This window comes from Haemaphysalis longicornis, unplaced genomic scaffold, assembly GCF_048455015.1.
Source record: "Haemaphysalis longicornis isolate Haplotype H1 unplaced genomic scaffold, Haemaphysalis longicornis Haplotype H1 scaffold_9, whole genome shotgun sequence".
NCBI lineage: Eukaryota > Metazoa > Arthropoda > Arachnida > Ixodida > Ixodidae > Haemaphysalis > Haemaphysalis longicornis.
The window spans coordinates 4173672-4190693 of NW_027526460.1; the positions used below are offsets into that span (position 1 = coordinate 4173672).

Genomic DNA, 17022 nt, shown 5'->3' on the forward strand with positions numbered 1-17022 from the left:
CTTCACTCCCACGCCAACAATAAGCAATCCACGCGTCTTGGGCAAGCTCCACCTGCAGTTCCGAAACGCCGAAGACAGGAGGCGACACGAGACCGCTGAAACAAGGAGAACAGTGCCAAGCCAGATCCTTCGGAAGGATCCACTTCCCTGCCGGGGATAGCCAGCTGAACTTGGAAGAGCGAAGAGCAAACGGGGTGCTTACACGAGAGATGCAACATTCGTGCATACGCGCAAGACAGGGAATAGCCCGACAGTGCAGTCCGTTTACCTCTCACGTGCGTACTTCGCGAGAGAAAAAAAAAAAAAAAATGGCAAAGGTGGCGCGGGTGACATGCGGTTTCAGGGGGCTGCAGTTTCTTAGCTTGGTTTGAAATTCTCTTTGAAAACAAAAATTACACCAAAATCACAAGAAAGCTTCTGTTTCGCTGCTTTTAGTTTTTGCGAAAACAAAAGAGACGCCCGCGAAGGCCCGCTTTTGTGGGGTCTTCGAAACATGTGTAGCTTGCTAGCGCTTATTTCGTGAAACTTCGCAAATAAGAAAAATTAAAAACGTAGATTTCTCTTTTAGGAAGACATTAAAGGTTGCAAATTCCCTGGTGCAGCCGCAAAATGCGAAGAGACGTTTTTATGAATGCGCCAAGTCAGAGAAGCAGAGGCAGTGGCGGGGCACACGCCACAAAGACGCGCCTCGAACGCGTGAGTTCGACCGCTTATAACTTCGGTACGAGCAAAGTAATGGAACATGTTTCTCAGCAGCGTTGTTGGCCCTTTTGCGTACCCCCAATTTCAAAGAAAATTAAGACCAAGGGTTTTTATTATTTTGATTTTTGAAGTTCCGCATTTTTCGAAAAAGCACAGCCATCAGTCTTATTTTTTGCTTTTGCGCTCATTTATATTTTTCAACAAGCGATAGTTTACAGACATCTGGCCGACTTAACCTGTCACTTACAAGTTGGTCACTAGTGCAGACACTGAGATAGGGGGCGTCTAGCGCCTGGTCCGATTTCGCGATTTTTTTTCTGAATTTTTTGTTCCCAGCAGAACGCAATGTTCGCTTTGATGTGGTTGTAATTTTGGTGTAGTTTTTGGTTTCAAACAAATTTTAGACAGAGCAATTATACCTTGCCGTGCGCGAAGCCCCAAAGTTGGAAGAAACTGCAGCCCCCGGAAACCGCACGTCACCCGCGCCACCTTTACCATTTTTTCTTTCCCCACAAAGTACGCATGCTAGAGGAAAACGGACGGCACTTTTGCGCTATTGCCTAGCTTGCGCGAGCTCGTAAAAATATGAGGAAGAAGAAAAAATACGCGTCTACCTGCACGTTCGATGTGCCGTAGAATCGACCAGCGGCGTGGCCCAATTTCATTCATGGCGAGACAGGACGTCGGCAGAGCCTGGGTGGCATACCGCGGGAGGTAAACCGGCACTCGGGAGCTACGCAGCCGCGGAGCGCAGCTTCTCCAAGCGGCCACTGCCCACGCTACCTTTTCGCTGCAGTCAGCCTCTGGCGATCATACGCGCCAGCCAGCAGGCCTGTTGCGAACAGTGCATAAGTAACGGGGGAGCCCCCCGAATAGAAGGGCGCAGGCCAACGAGCAGCGTCCTGCACCCGCGAAGGCGCAGCCGGCAATCGTTCGCGACTCGGACCGGGCCGCCCGCTAGCGTGTTGCAGGGGGAAGGAATAAAACGCATGTACACGCTTCCCTCAACAGCTGGCCCGTCAGCGGGGCAAGCCGAGATAGCGGGGACGCCCCTGGGGAGCCGAGGCCACGTGCAAACACACAAGGAATTTGACGGTGGACGACTGTCCGCACCGGCTCACCGTTACCGATGGCCCGTGAAGTGAAGCATGCGAGCATTTCGCTTCACTGTTTCCCCCGAACCGGAAGGACGCGCCGATCGTTGCCCGCACCGCCTCCCGCGCGGGAGACGCGGTTGCAGGCACAAATTATGCCCAGAAGGGCCACGCGTTCACGCAGTCCCACGCACCCGAGCAGAAGAGCCACACAAACCAGGGCCCGCGTACAAAATGCACCCGAACAGCGCTTCTAGAATACCAAGCGGTGCCGGCTCTGCCACGAAACGCTGCCGTGCAACTTGAACTCTGCCACGAAGCCCTGAGTAACCTGAACACATTGAGGCTGGAGAACAAATGCAGCGAGATCATCGTGCGTAGCAGACGTCGCTCCGCGGAAGTGCAGCGCGAGGGGCGGCCATTATCGATGGCCCCGAAAGAGGAAGTGCCGAGACGACGAGGCGGACGCCCACGCAAGTTTTCCTATGCCAAGGCACCGCCCACAGACCGCTGGCCACTCGGTGGCTTTCCTGCGAGGACTCTGCAAGTGGGCGCTCCTATATTCCGGCGTTGGAGCTGCAGGTGCGCGGCGCAAGGGCCGTGGGAAGCGCGCCTGTCAGCGGCCCGGCGAGATGAAAAACTACTCCTCACGAGCGACGACGACGCCGCGTTCGACGTGGCACTGGAAACGCGAAATCAAGTAGGCAGGCCGACATCAACGCCGAGGTTTGCACGCACAGAAGGCAGCCACGGGTAGCAGCGCCGAAGAGGGAAGAAAACACAAAGCGCCCAACTTGCGCAACAAAAGTTGCGCACCACGAACAACGGCAGGCCGAACTGCACCTCAAGCCCTCTCTTGGACTGCTGCGGCAGCACAGCCACGCAGAAGCGCTTCGTTCGAACATGGGTTGTCTTGGGAAAGAAGAAGGAAAAAGCCCTCGGGGGACGAAGCCTGCAGAGACCCTCAACCACAGGGGGAAGCGCCGAAACTGCCAAGTCGAACGAAGCGAACAAAAGCCAGGCCTCCGTGGAGAGCGCTGGAACTAAAAATGGTACAACAGAACGGACAACTAGGCGAGTTGGTGCTGGTTCGTGGCTAAAGTACCAGCGCGCACAGACGGAAGACAAAGAACGAAAAGACAGCGCCCGTCCCGCCTTCTCTTTCTTTCTCTTCCGTCTGTGCGCGCTGGTACTTTAGCCACGAACTAAAAATAATAGCAACGAGCTTCGTCGAGCAAACACGGGAGCAGGAATCGGCGCCCGCTCCTTCGAGGTGCGACCCGCTAGCCAGAAACTCGCCAACAATGCGAATATAGCGGAGTAGGTACGGGGCCCCGCATTCCAACGGCCCGTTTAACAAGAGCGACCGACTCCTAGGAGAGCAGAAAAAACGAGAGGGTCGGCGGCTCGGCTGGCCGGGCTGCCCGAGGCCTGAGCGTTTCAGGCCCGTACAAAGAAGGGCCCCAGGAAGGCGGCAGACAAAGCAGACCGGGCGGAAGAATGGGCGTGCAACGAGCGGTTGTTGCCAAGGCGGGGGACATTCTTCGCCCAGACGAAGCGGCCACCTCGCCAGGGTGCCGCCCTCCGAGAGGCGATTTCCCACGACTTTCCCGAGCGGGCGACGCAAGTTAGAAAGAGAAAAAGAAAGGCTTACCCGCAAAGAGAGCGCAAAGTGAGGATGGCGGCCATGACGGCCCGTCTGCTGGGTCCTGGGCAGTCAATAAGGACAGGGCGAAAGGAAAGAGACATCACGCACTACGCCGCAGAAAAGCAACGAATCGGCACGTGCAACGTGTGCCTTACTACGCAACGACCTTGCTTTGAAGCCGACGGAGGGCCCCGCCAGTCGCAAACACAACTAACTGCCTTCGCCCGCCGAACCGCCTGAAGGCGATCTAAAGCAAACTGGCCGACATGCCCGCACTGCGGGGGAAATCTGTTGAACGCACACAGTCACTGCCAGCGCACTCGCCAAGGAGGACAGCGGGGTAACCAAAGGGACTAACAATTCAAGGTCGCCCGCACGAAGCACGAACAATGCAGCACTGTTTTTCGCTCTCTTTCACTCCCCTTCAAAGCCTCTCCTTTCCGTACTTGTCCCACCGGCCGCCGATGAGTCATGCGGCCCCCACTGTTCTTTTGTGTGCAACAAGTTTTCTTTCGCGTACGCCCGTGCACGCCTGGTCGATCGGAAACTGGCCGCCTTCGCGTTGGGAGCCAGGCCCGATCGATGCTGTTACGCTACCTACTACAAAACGCAGTTACGACGTGCTGTGGCAAGCGAAATGCCGAGCGGGGCCACTTGTTCCTGGGGCGTGCGCCGAAAACCCCCCGTTGAACTTGGACGGCCCAGGCTTGCTGCCGATCAGAGCAAGACTGCGCACAGCCAGCATTGCTACAGCCGGTCGCCCCGATACGTTGTCGGTGAATATGCGCGTGCGCGGCCAGTTTCGGCAATTCTGATCACGCAGCCACCTGGGTCGGTCACCGCGCCGACGGTACCGGCACTGCAGCAGGTACCATAACGTAACTCTCCTCCAATTAAGGGTTTAAATGTAAACCCTCCTATGGACTGGGAGAACCACTCGTTATTACCGCGCAAGCATCCACAGGCAAGTAACCCCTAGGACAGGAATCCTTACGCCACCGGCAGCTGTGATAGCTGGCTCGACGCAGGAGATACCCCGCCCGCAGCGGTACAGTAACCAAACAATGCTTGGCAATAAAAAAAAAGCAGTTTTCTACAGAAATTGGCAGCGCTTGTTATCTTGCTGCAACAAAAAATGAAGGAGAGCAAGGCGATGAAGACCATTAAAGCGCCTCTTAAGAACCATTACGCAACTGGAACCCTACTTACAGTAGCGAACGCTAGGCGAAACTGCACGCTTTCTCAAACAGGCAAATAAATGCATGAGAGAAAATAAAATCGATATGCGACACGCCCCTAGCAGAGAAGACCTTCTTCCACATCCCGTTTACCTAAAATCTTGCCCAGCTATGCGTGGGGATGTGCAGATGGGCGGCACGGACGTCAGCTTCCATTGCAAAACAACATCTGACGCTACATCGTCGCCTGCCCGGCTCTCGCACATCCCTCTGCTACGCTCTACCAGTCTGGCGACAAGGAAGGCACAAACGATGCGCAACATCTGAGGAACGTTGGTGTTCAAGGCGTGCCTGACGGCGCTCCACCGCCGCAATGGAGGGTCTTCAGGCGTAGCACCTCCCTTGGCGCGCAGAGACAAAAGCCTCCTTTCGGCGGTGCGCCAGAAAGGGCTTCCTCCCGACAGCGGGGCTGCCGAGGACGCGTCCCGGCAACACCACCACCACCCAGCTGACGTACTGCTTGCTGCAAGCAGCCGGTCCTTCCTTCAGCCGCCGCAGGCTTACAGAAAAACGCGTGGCGCAAATCGACCCACGTGAACTGGGCGAAGATGAACGTCTGCTAAACATCGAAGAGACGCGTCCTGGACGGAGGGGCCGAGCTGAGGTCTTCCGGCCTCGTCGCTCTGCCGTGAACGCCTGTCCCGGTTTGCAGGGCCAGGCACAAAACGAGGCGGTCCGAACCTAACGGGGTCGCACGGACGAGACAACGCGCACGGCCTGCGTGAGCTACGGCGGAGCGAAGGCGCGGCTCATTAACGGAACAACAGCGTCCGGGGACAGTGCGAAGTAGAAGGGGACCATTAAATCCCGGAGGGATGAGCCGACACAACGCACAACGGTCTACCATGCTGGTTGTTCAGCGTCGATGGAACAAAGCAGGCAAGATGTGCGCTGCTCAAAACGCAACAGTACAATGGTTTCAGAAAACAGTGGGGCCGGCAAGAACACTCGGGTGTGAAGAACAGTGCCGCCACTGCTCCCTGCAGCCTCCGGTGGGAGACGACCCCGAAGACGTCGCACGAACGCCGCTGCGCGCATGTCGTGCCATAGCAGAGATACGCAGACGTTGATAAAACCCACAAGTGTCAACGCGCCTCTGAAGCCAACGCCAACTTTCCCGTATACCACGAATACAGGACAGTTAAGACTCGGCACTGTTAGATTCAGCATGCCGCTATTCTCATCGCGCGTGTTGCAAGGTTCGTGCAGTGCTCGTCTGCCTTGTGGCAGAGCCTGCCCTCCTCATCTGCACCGGTAGCGCGGCGCCACGCTGTCAGTAACTCAACCTCGGCGGCTGCCAACGGATCTTCATGAAGAGACATGTCCCGACGAAGCGCGCGCTGCCGCCGAGATCTCCTCTCCCCCCTCTCTCAGACTCAACAACCGCCACTACTCAGTCTAGGCGGCCTTCCACTACTGCCGGCTCTCCACGAACCATGCAAAGAGCGGTGTGTCTGCGTCGGTAATATTTTCGGGCCGTGTGCTCAGAAGCACTGCGAAAACCGCGCAGCCGTTACGGCTATTGTGTACAAAACCCGCCCTCTCGATGGATCCATGCTGTCGCGCTGCTTGAGTACTATACCGTAACCTCGCCCGGCAGTGTATTGTTCCTTTATTGCTTCGGCTCATCTTTCGACATACAGTAAACCAGTTAAGTTTGTTTCCAGCTTCTCGTCGTCATCTCCAAGGCAGCAAACCTTTGCTGGCCGCTCACCGCCACGCTGCCACACGCATGACGTAGGCGACAGAGCCCGGTTCGGAGTCGCCTTCCCGTTGTAACAGCACCATTAGAAATCAGTAAGCGCAGATAGAAGATCTGCTATGGAGGGGGGTGAAGTTTTTCGTGTGTGTCTGAAGTCATGTCCAGCAGATAAGGCGAAGAATGGCCACCCGCCAGCTATTGCTGTTCCGCTACTGCGGCCGCTGTGATGTCGGGGCTACTGCAGCAAGAATCGAATCTTCAGAAGCGGCATTAAGGAGTCACGCGAGCACAGCTCTGCACAGCCTGGATTAAGAGGGACATCAAGCGACAAGCACTGCCACCCCGCGTCTGCCCACTGGCTTCATGACTGAACGGCATTTACGCGGTCGCAGCAGAGGGTGAGAAACTGAAGGAGCACAAGAACACCGGCGTGAAATGGCAAGAAGAGCCGGCCGTCGTCCGCTCGGATCTTGCGCAGCGTGAAAGAAAGCGAGGCTCAGTATACACGGTCCGCTGCCTTCAGGCCCGTCACGGCGCCTAGATAAACGACACACCCAGTCACGCATCCGACGAGGGGCGAAAGCCAGAGATGTCCAGATAATGATGCACTCCCCCGACCTTAGCCGGCCGTGACGGAGACAAACTGAGGTGGCACAACCGGGCTGGCGCGGACAAGAAAGCAGCGTGCGTCCTCCTCCCCTGGCCAGAGAAAAGGGCTGGAACGTGGCAGGCCACGGCAGAACAGTTCGCGAAATATTTTGCCCTGACGATGGTCATACGCTCATTCTGTCAGGGGGCGACGCGTGAACTTTGATATGACACGTATCGCCTGCGAAAGCGATAATTAATGCAAGGCAATTAACTCACAATGGCTAGGCTCCTCCCCGTCGGCTGCGAAAGCATCATGGAACTACCAAAATATTTTGCCGTCACGAAGTCGTTGTTTGCCGACAGAAACGACGAAACGGGCTAACGGTCGGCCACGTAAATGGTCTGACACAACCCCCAACATCTCGACCCAGCTTCCCCAACGCGTTACCCAATCGCACAGAAAAAATCCGAGTACAGAATTAGTGAGTTATGTTACATGATGCGAGTAAGGAGTGGCCCGGCTAAATGACAAAAGGCGCGCTGCGATATCCCGTGCGCACCGATACGAAATTACTGATTTCAATGCGAGTTACCCACGCCCTGGAATCCGAAACAAGCGGGTAGCAGCAAGATCTGTCACGAGCGATCCCCATGGGACGTACGCCTTTAATGCGCATCAGAACCGTTGCTCACATGCTCAGACAGTACAGTTGTTGTGTCAGCGCCTAAAACAAACCCAACTAGCAAGATCCGTCACCAGCGAACCCCATTGACGCACATAAGGGAAGTTCTTGGCACGGGCACCGCAGGGAAATGCATGCTGCCCGACTGAGCCAGACAAAGGGCTGGCACAACGAAACGTATCTTACCAGACGGCCTCTGCAAGTCCCAGTGAACGCCGGGGGAAACTGTCTAATCCAGCCCGGTCGAGAGGGGACACAGCGTCAGCGGAACACAGCCAAGGAAGGAGCAGACACGTATTCCTGGGTCAACGCGGAACAACGCCGAGTGGCGGCCCGCCGGCGCGCGCGGACCACGAAGCCGTGGCAAGGTCAGTGTTCGCCGCGAGCTGGTTTTGCTACGGGGTCGCGGCGGGCCGAGCTGCGGGGAGAGGGGGGCCGCTCGGACGGCGGCGGCTGCAGCAGAGACCTCCGATCGCCAGGGATCGCTGGTATGCACCTGTTCACTGAAGACTGCTGCTCGCCGTCAGCAGTCGCCCTAACGGCGCCACACAGCCAGCCCGAGCTCACCCAACCACGGCACAGGCACACCGGTAATCCGAACACGGGCCTCCGAAACAGAGCCGAGGATGCACAACAAATCCGCCGATCGCAGTCCCGCACACAACACCAACAGCACCGCCAATCAGAGCCGAAACCGTGCTCACAGTGTGGCCGCGCTGACACCACCACCAAGGAATGGGCCCATCACAATCCCCAGTGGGCTGGCCGGGAGCTGGGAACAGCCACAGACACTAAGCGAGGAACAGCACCGCACCACAACCGACACCGCTCCTTTGCGGCGGAACGACTGCCAGAAGGCGGCCTTGCGAGGAGGAGGAGGGTCGGCGCGGAGCATGCCGGTACCAAGGAGAGAGAGGAAGACGACTCTACGTCGGTGGCGCCATCCGCCGGGGCCCGCGCGTACCCGAGTGGAAGACATCGCTGCAACCCCGTTACTCCCGCCGCTGAATTCCTAATTACGGCCGTCTGCCGCGTCTATTGTTACGAGCCGGCCGTGCCGCCGCTCTCCGAGGGGTAGCACCGCGACCGGGGGGGCCAGCAGCCTTTATGGAGACGCCGCTCTAAGACGCTTCATTATTCAGCCCCAGCACCGCTCCTCCCACAGCAACGGGGCAGCCAGAGCCGCTTCGGAGGCAATAGCGGCCGACCGAATGTTCGGACGCATGATCAATAATTAACTTCCCAGACTGCGCCCTACGGGGCGGAATCCGTCGACTTTGATTCGCCCCCGGGGATGTGTGCGCAATGAATAAATGACAGCGAGCGAGTGAGCTCGGATTCCCGCCTACAAGCCCCCTCCGTCCGCTCCGCAGTCAACGCTCGATTTGGAATACACGAGGCAGGGGACGAGGAGCAAGAAGCGAGCAGTGCGGAAGTCGAAACAAGGCGAAACAAAGTAGGCTCGGGGAATCGGAAAGCTCGGGCACCCAACAAGAAAAGCACAAAATGAAAAGGCGTCTGTTTCACTTGGATTTGAAAGCCATGCCTAAAGGGCCCGCTACCTGGGGACCGGCGCCGCGGGACAGGAACACCATTAGACAGCGAAGGAAAAGAAGTGACAAGCGCAGGCATTTCGCGCCTCTTCTTCGGCCGGTCGCTTTCGTCGTAAGGCGCCAAATTCGAAACACTGTGCCACGCGTGCCAGCGGCGCATCCGATGAGCGTTCATCGATTAGCAGCCCCGCTTTCGTGGCCTGCAGCACACCGCACGCCACACACGCCGCTCGCGGCTGGCTGCAGGAAAGCCACAACACACAAAGGTGCACGCCGTCACGACGTCCGAAAAGCAACGCCAGGGAAACCAACAAAATAAAATCGGGCAAGCTGCAAGAAAGCATAAAGCCCCCGTTAAAAGCTTGCCATAAATATTTGAGGCTCGCGAAGTGGATGCAGCGTCTTCTCGGGGCACCAGTTTAGAGTGCACTGCGTGGAGGTGTATAGGATGCGGCCGCGGGGCCTTCGAATCGAGGCCCTTCCATGAAAATAATAATAATAAAAAAAGTAAGCTTTCGCTTCCATTTGTCACTGGCCGCCTTGCAAGCCCAAAGAACCCTGCTTTGGTGGTGCTGCAACCCGCTTTTTAAGCGCCCGTTTCTACCTGCTGCCTCGCTGCTTGAAGACATCCTGAATAAAACAGACACGCCGAACATCCACCACAACTGAATCTTATGACGCAACCGCACACAAACACGCAGAGAGTTTTCTTAGAACGAATGTGGCAGAAGTCAACCCCGGAGTCACCGTCATGAAAAGTGATGATGACGATGAAAAGTGAAAGAGACAAAATTGGCGCAGCTTTAATGGACGCAGCTTGCACTAGTGGTGCCATATGCAAGGCTGGAGACGTCCAAGGCCCGGCTGTTGCACCTCGCATGGATTTCTGAACTTGCCGCTGAAAGTTCTCCATCAGGCTCGGATCGCTTTGTCCGCAGGCTTTCACACCTCTCCCAAAGTGGACCGCGTTAGCACGCGCTAGAACGCGCAGCAACCGGCTTCGCGAACTCGGCGTCTGTAGCGTGTCTGTGCTCCCCACTTCAGGCGCAAACGCACGCGAACTAGCGAGCAGAAGAGCACGCGAGAGATTGCGCCACGTGTTCCCGAAGGTCGAGCTGGCCGACGCTACGCTCCTCACGAGGCGCACGCTCACGCTCACTCAGATGGGCTGAGTTTTCTGGTGACGCTCCACGAAGAAACTAAAAGCTTAAACAGATCTGGAGTTAAAACGTTTACCAGCAATGTTCTTGCTTGGCCAAAGCCACAAGACGCCTTGCGCCAAGATGATAATTGAAAGAGTGGGACGACTAGCGACACCTTTCGCGAAATCTTCGCACGTGCCTCGATGGGAGCAAGCGGGACGGCTGGCGATAGCTCCGCATGCTACACCCGTCACTTGGCGAGAGAAGTGCGCGCATTGCCTGCGTACATTTCGTCTTGGCGAAAGGCTCTATACTTGAGAACGCTCCTCGTACGCATTTCACCTGTTACCAGTACCACTTCGTACGTGCCTTTCATGGTTTGATATCGGCAATTTGCACGAGATAATTGTATTCCTTTCTAATACTTAGCTGCCTATAACTTGCCCGGATCAGTGTCCGGCTTCTCACCCCGCTGCACCTGCAGCAGCAAGCAATACGATTCCGCTAGCGAGCACGGTCCTGAACACTAGACGGATGCAGACATTGAATTCCTTGACAACCAATGCTCCCAGTATTGAGGAAATGTCACGCGTTGGGGAAAAAAACAAGCGCTTCGGCACAAACGCAACAACATGGATGCGCGGCATATGTGTCCCCCAGTATCGAACACCGCCGTTCGTCAATATTTGGCGGTAACTGGCCGCGCCTCTGGCAGCGGTGTAGAGCTATAGGAACCCTTGTCAAATTCGGTTGCATTGAACCACTCGCACTCGAGTGCCGTACACTATGGCCATACCGAAAAGTCGCCGACGACATGCTGGTCCCGTACAGGGCGGGCAAGGTGCAAAACTTCAGCGACGGTTTCCCTCCGCTCTCCGCGGGAGGGTGAAAGAAAGTGCCGACGGCACGCGGGCGCCAGGCGGGATTCGGCCGACGTGCCGCAATGGCCCAAGAATGCGGCAGCAGCAGCGCGACCGAGGGCAGACAGAAAGGCGGCTCTCTGCATACGGAAGACCCGTTTGCCTTGAGCCCGTCCGCGCCAAACCCGATGGGGAGGAGGAGACCCTCTGGGTGCCGGCCTCCGTCCGCGTGCTCCGGACGGACAGGTCGGCCACCTGCGCTGCCACTCGGATCGAGGCAGCGCGCGAGTCTTGCCCCTTCTTAGCACTCTTCCCGTACCGTGACGGTGCTTGGCACTGCACCCCTAGCAGCCTCACTGGACGCCCGTAATGCAAAAGCGAATTTTTGCGCCGACGAGGAAGGCAACACCAGTCGTGCGCACGTTCGACTCCGTTCGCTTTTTTCGCGATGACGCCGAAAGAGTGAATAGAGATATATATGAAAAAAAAAAAAAGTAATGCGAGAAGGAGAAGGAGGAAGGGGGCGGTAAAGCTCAGATCCCACACAAAGAAACGAGAACGAAACATGCCCAGAACTCAGCCGTACCATCTTTCGAGTCAGGCATTCTGAACGACGCAACGACATATTTATTGCGACCCACGGCGTCGCAGCGACGCTACCTCGCACAAGTCTCGCTCGGCATTTACTCTCTCCTTTACGCGAGGCTGCAGCAAATTCCTCCTCCCGACATCAGGCGCCGGAGAACGAATGCCCTTCGTGAATTAGCAATGGCCGGTACATGCAAGCGCGGAAAGCGGGGGCCACTCAGCCGCCCTGCTGCAGCAAGCAGCGGGATCGACGGCCGGCCCTTCATTAGATTGGCTCGCGACACGGAGAGCGGCCATAAAAGCGTAATGGCGCTGCTTTTTGAGAGCCCGCTTCCGGCCGCCATCAATTGCGCTCTGCTGCAGCGGGCCGTCCGCACTCATTAATAAGAGGCGCCAGAAAGGAACACCACTAGTTTATTTACGCGCGCGCGCACAGTCGAACGCCGATCTGTACACGGTCGAGCTTGAGCCCCGGCGCAAGCGCACCGCGTAGCCGCATCGACTGACCGCCGTCGCCAGCCCTGACCCCGCTGCAATCCACCGCCAGTGAAGCGGGCATGCCAGAGGAGCGCGTCCGAAACGCAGTGCCAGTCATTTTCTCGTGCGCCACCAAGAATTCGAAGCAGTGGCTTAACGTTCAGTAACCGAATTCCTTGATGGCAGGCAGAAAGAAAGCTGCTTTCGCCAGCTTTCTGACGTAGCACACTTTAGTCGAATATCACTCGAGGAATAAGCTTGTAATTTGAATTCCTCGTGCCCTATCTACTTTTCGCCTAGCCTAAAAAATTATTTAGATGACTATGCATACTCTACAGAGCTGCGCAGAGGGAGAGATGCCCGGTGCAGTCGACGCGGGAGCGCGAGGACAGAAGAGTGTGGCACCGAACACGACACTGCAGCCGCTCCCGCCACCGGACAGGTGCACACCGGCGGCCGGAAAGACGCGGCAGAAATTTCGTGCACGCCTTTGGACTGCGCCCCGGTCGATCGTGCTTTGTTTCGTGAACTTCGGAACAACCAAACGAACCAGGAGAATATATGAAACTGGGCATATTAATCAGACAAGCGTACAAAACTATCCTCGGCCTCCCACTCACACCTCCACTGACTTGTTCTTATGCTCGGGAATACATAACACTTGGACAGAGCTGTGTGAAGCTCAACGAACTTCGCAATTTCTACACCTCAAGCTTACGCACACTGACTGTAGTACCTTAGTTCGCCGGGTCTATCCGACCCCGACTCAGCCTCACCGCCTGGCACGCCTCCCTCCCGTATACTGCGCGCTCGCCTTAAAGTCACCCCGCTACCCCGGACCATGCACCCAGGCATCCACGACGGTCGCCGCACCACCCGCACCAATTACACCTGCACCCACTACCAGCATCTTCCGGACACGCTTTACGTGGACGCATCCCCATATCCCAACCGATCGACCTATGTCGTCGCCACTGTCGACAGCCAAAACCGTATTGTCGCCACTGCCTCCACGCGGGCCTCAACACAAACTGAAGCTGAAGAGATAGCCATTGCGCTCTCCCTTACCTCCACTCGTCGCGACTACCTGACAGTAATCAGGAAGCCTGTCGACATCTTCAAAAAGGTCCACTTCGGCTCTACGCATCACTGAACGCTTAACTTACCCCGCTGAGGAGTGCCACATTCTATGGACCCCTAGCCATTGTGGATTGGCCGGCAATGAAGCGGGCACGACCGCCCTCCTCCCACCCTGGATGCCCGCCCGCTACTCACCTCGCACACTACAAGCTCTCTCATCGCACCTTCCCTTCACCTCACCCCTCTCCAACGAAGGCTGATGCAGTTTCACCCTACGCCAACTACAAACCTTCTTTCAAAATACCCCTTGCATTTGATCTTCCCCACCTCCCACACACCCGAATGCAAGTTTTGCCCCGAACTTTTTACACATCGTATGGGAGTGCTCCCACAAATCCGGCCTCCCTCCCAAACCCCACCCCTACACTTCACAGTGAGCGGCGCAGCTGCCCAGCTCTGAACCCGGCTCCCAGCTTAACCTGGTGAGACGGGCCCAGACTGCCAGCCAAAGCCAGGGACTCCCGGACTAAGGACTTTCCCCACTGGTCTGCCTCCACACACGGAGTCGAACTGGCCTCCAATAGATGAAACTTTATTAGTAAGGGGCTGGCTCAGAGGCCTAGAAGAAGAAGTCCTAATTGGGCTTCGATAAAGGTTTATTCATCATCATAGGTGATCTGCCACCATATGAATGGTTCAGCCGGCCTTTTCTTTTATTTAAAACTGGGACAGAAACAGTACCCCTGGCTGTCTTAAATGCCCACTTCAGACACCCAGAAGCCCACCCAGACACCCAGAATGGTGCTTGAGACAGTTGAACTCGAGACCACTTTTGCAACTTCAAAACTAACACGCTTCATCATCGCAGCCTCTATATGCCAGTCCGTGACAAGCAAACGGAAATTTATGGTGAACTCAATCATTTATTTGGATTTTGCGTTGTTTTCAATCGATCGTACAGAGGGATTCTGGGTCAAGCATTGATGAGAAATTAGAAAAATGGCAGGATTCCAGAGGAATTTTCTCAAGAGGCATGTCCTCTCTTTGTGTTATTCTCATTACACCCCACCGCGCACTCGCGGCGCTAGCTCAGCAATTGACTGCGACAGACCGGGGCAACTGATCACTGAGCCGACACCGAATCGTACAGGCACAGCGAAGACAAAGCGCATCTGGCACGGGCAGCCGGATAGAGGAGCGAGCGACGATAACTCATCCCCCGCAACGCCACCGCCTCCCCTTCCTCCTACTCCAGCACTTGTCGCACCGAAGCAAGAAGCGGAACAGCGAGAAACGCTAGGGCAGAAAAAGGAAGCGCGGAAAAGCGAACAGACAGGGCCAATCAAGAAGCAATGCCGTGGTAGCGTAGCACACCAACCGCGAGGGAAGCTTTGTTCCAAACACGCACTTCTAAACGAAAGAAAGGCACGAAGGAGGGCGAAGAATAAGCCCGGCCCCAAAAAGGTGCCCTCGTTGAAACGCTACGAGGCGTGAAAGTAAACAAGCAAAGCGCAGCCGAGGGACGAGGACGTTTGTGCTCGGCGCAACCACAACAAAACTCCTTCTTCCCCGGCGGTAAAAGACGACGGGAAACGAAAAGCAAGGAAGGAGGCCGAGCTCCAAGCCGAGCCGCGTCTCGGCGGGAACGAAGAAAATGAGCAACGACACATCGCGGGTCTCGAAGGGGGTTGCCGCCACCTTGGACGAGGCCTCGGAGGCGGGAGGGAAAAAGTGCATCCTGGCGCAATCGATGAAGCGCGGCAAATAATCAGGAGGCGGCCGCTCTCCTGCACGGCGGAGACAATCGAAGCAAAAGGCAAACAAAGCGTTCCCCCGGACGCGGAGGAGAGGTAGAAGCGAAGATCAAAGGTCCCCCCCGTGAAATAAAAGCGCGCGGCCGGCCGCTGCTGCAGTTATGGCCGGGCAGGGGAGGAGGCTCGGCCCGGCATTCGTCTATTGCTGCTTCGATCTCCCCGAGCAGTTTCAACCATTCCTCTTTCGCGATCAGCCCCGTCCTCTTCCCTGCCCTCTCCCATGAAGTTCCACTCGGGGGCTCTCGTAACTTGATTCCTGCTAATGGTGATGATGAAAGGCACACGGGGGAGACGGAAGAAGCCGTCTCATTCGGTCGCTCTCTTCGCCAGAGCTCGATTTTAGCCGCTGCTTTGTTCGCCGTATACCAGACGGCTCTTTTCTTGGCTGGGTTTTCTTTTCTGCCCTTCTTAACACGCATCCAACCTTGCTTGCTTCCGCCTCGTATAATCACACGCACTCTTTACGAGCGTCGCGAAAACAGTAGCCCAGATGTCTCTGCACGTGCAATGTCAACCGGTGCACATTATGGGAAGTCGGTAGCCGTTTGGAGTTCAGAGTCACGCCACAGAAGAAGCAGTATGGTAAATACCAGGCCTCCAAAAATAATTCAACACAGGAGGCGTGTTAACGAACCAGATCCAGCTGCCAGGCCAAATCATTCCACTGAGAAGCATCGTGGAAGACGAAAACAGCCTTTTCGGCAGTTGTACTCTTCTGCGAGGCCCGAAATGCGGTGCAGCCGCGTTTACAAGGGGAGCGAGAAGGCCGTGCGGTCCCCGAGGCCAGCTCGGCCGCGCACCTAGCATGCGCAGCGTTTAGAAAGTGCTGCCACGCTGCTCCTGCAGCCGGGGCCGCAGTTGACGCCGCCGGGACCCGGGGGTCCTAATTAGCCTGCCTTCGGATCGGAACTCGGGGACAGATGCGTAATTTCGTTCATCCCTTCCCCTCTGCTGCAGGCCAGGGCCCATCCCTGAAGAAGAAAAAAAGAAAGGGGGGCACGGCGTCGGCACGTTGTGGAGACTAATTGCCAGCTTTAATCGACTGTCCAGCTAACTAGGCCGTGATTGGGTCGAGCAGGGCCGAGCGTTGCCTCCCTCATTTGTACACACGGGAGACACCGTCCGGCGTGCTGCCCCCCGGGGACGGTGTCGCCGTGCGCTGACGCAAGCCCGGCCGATACGTCATTCGCGCACGCAGCCGGCCCGGGCTGCTTCCCCTTCGGGCATCATCTCTTATAAGCGGAGTGGCCGCTTTCCAAGTGCCGAACTTGGTGCCTTGGGCCGATTTCAAGGACGCGGGTTTGATCCCTGCGGAGACCGCGGCCGTGCGTCGACAAGACCGTGTTAGCAGTTCAACGATTTATTCAAGGCCGCCTGCATTCATCTTGGGTGAAATTTACGCGCATTTGTCTGGCTTTCCAGTAGTTCTCAACTCCACGGCGTCACGCATCTTTACATAAACACGGCTCCGTCCGCTCGTTCCGAACTTACATACAGCGAACTTGTCGAGCCGGTACGGCCCCTTCTGCCAGTCTTGGGCGGAAGGGCGCAGCCGCTGAGCGCTGTCGTAAGGGCCATTATTTTGACGAACGCGGTCGGAGCAGGCACAATTAGGAGGACAAGGCCTCCAGCGGCGCCAAGGCTTTGTACAGCGCTCATGCCACGCGATAACGGCAACGCATCCTATCTGTGATGCGGCATTTGCGTCTCGAACGAGCTTTTCACCCCATCTTTAACGAACTCCATCATCGAGACGGTGTCGCTCAGTTCCCCCCCGGACTCGGTGACCTGTCCCGAGGTTACCGCACTATGCCGGACCCCGCTGTCAGAGGCAAAGCCACATGCCGGCT

The 17022-nt window shown here is 56.6% G+C and overlaps 1 protein-coding gene across 5 annotated transcripts in view; it reads right to left on the bottom strand.

Annotated features, from left to right (window-relative positions):
- Positions 1 to 17022, bottom strand: part of Plexa (plexin A) — a 380874-nt gene that overhangs the window by 196827 nt on the left and 167025 nt on the right. Inside the window, exon 1 of one of the 5 annotated variants that reach the window (XM_077685387.1) lies at positions 7845 to 8491. The exons of the other annotated variants lie outside the window; for them this stretch is intronic. The gene's annotated coding sequence lies outside the window, so the exon portion shown is untranslated. Of the gene's footprint in view, positions 1 to 7844; positions 8492 to 17022 lie in introns of those variants that run through there. 5 annotated transcript variants of the gene reach the window in all.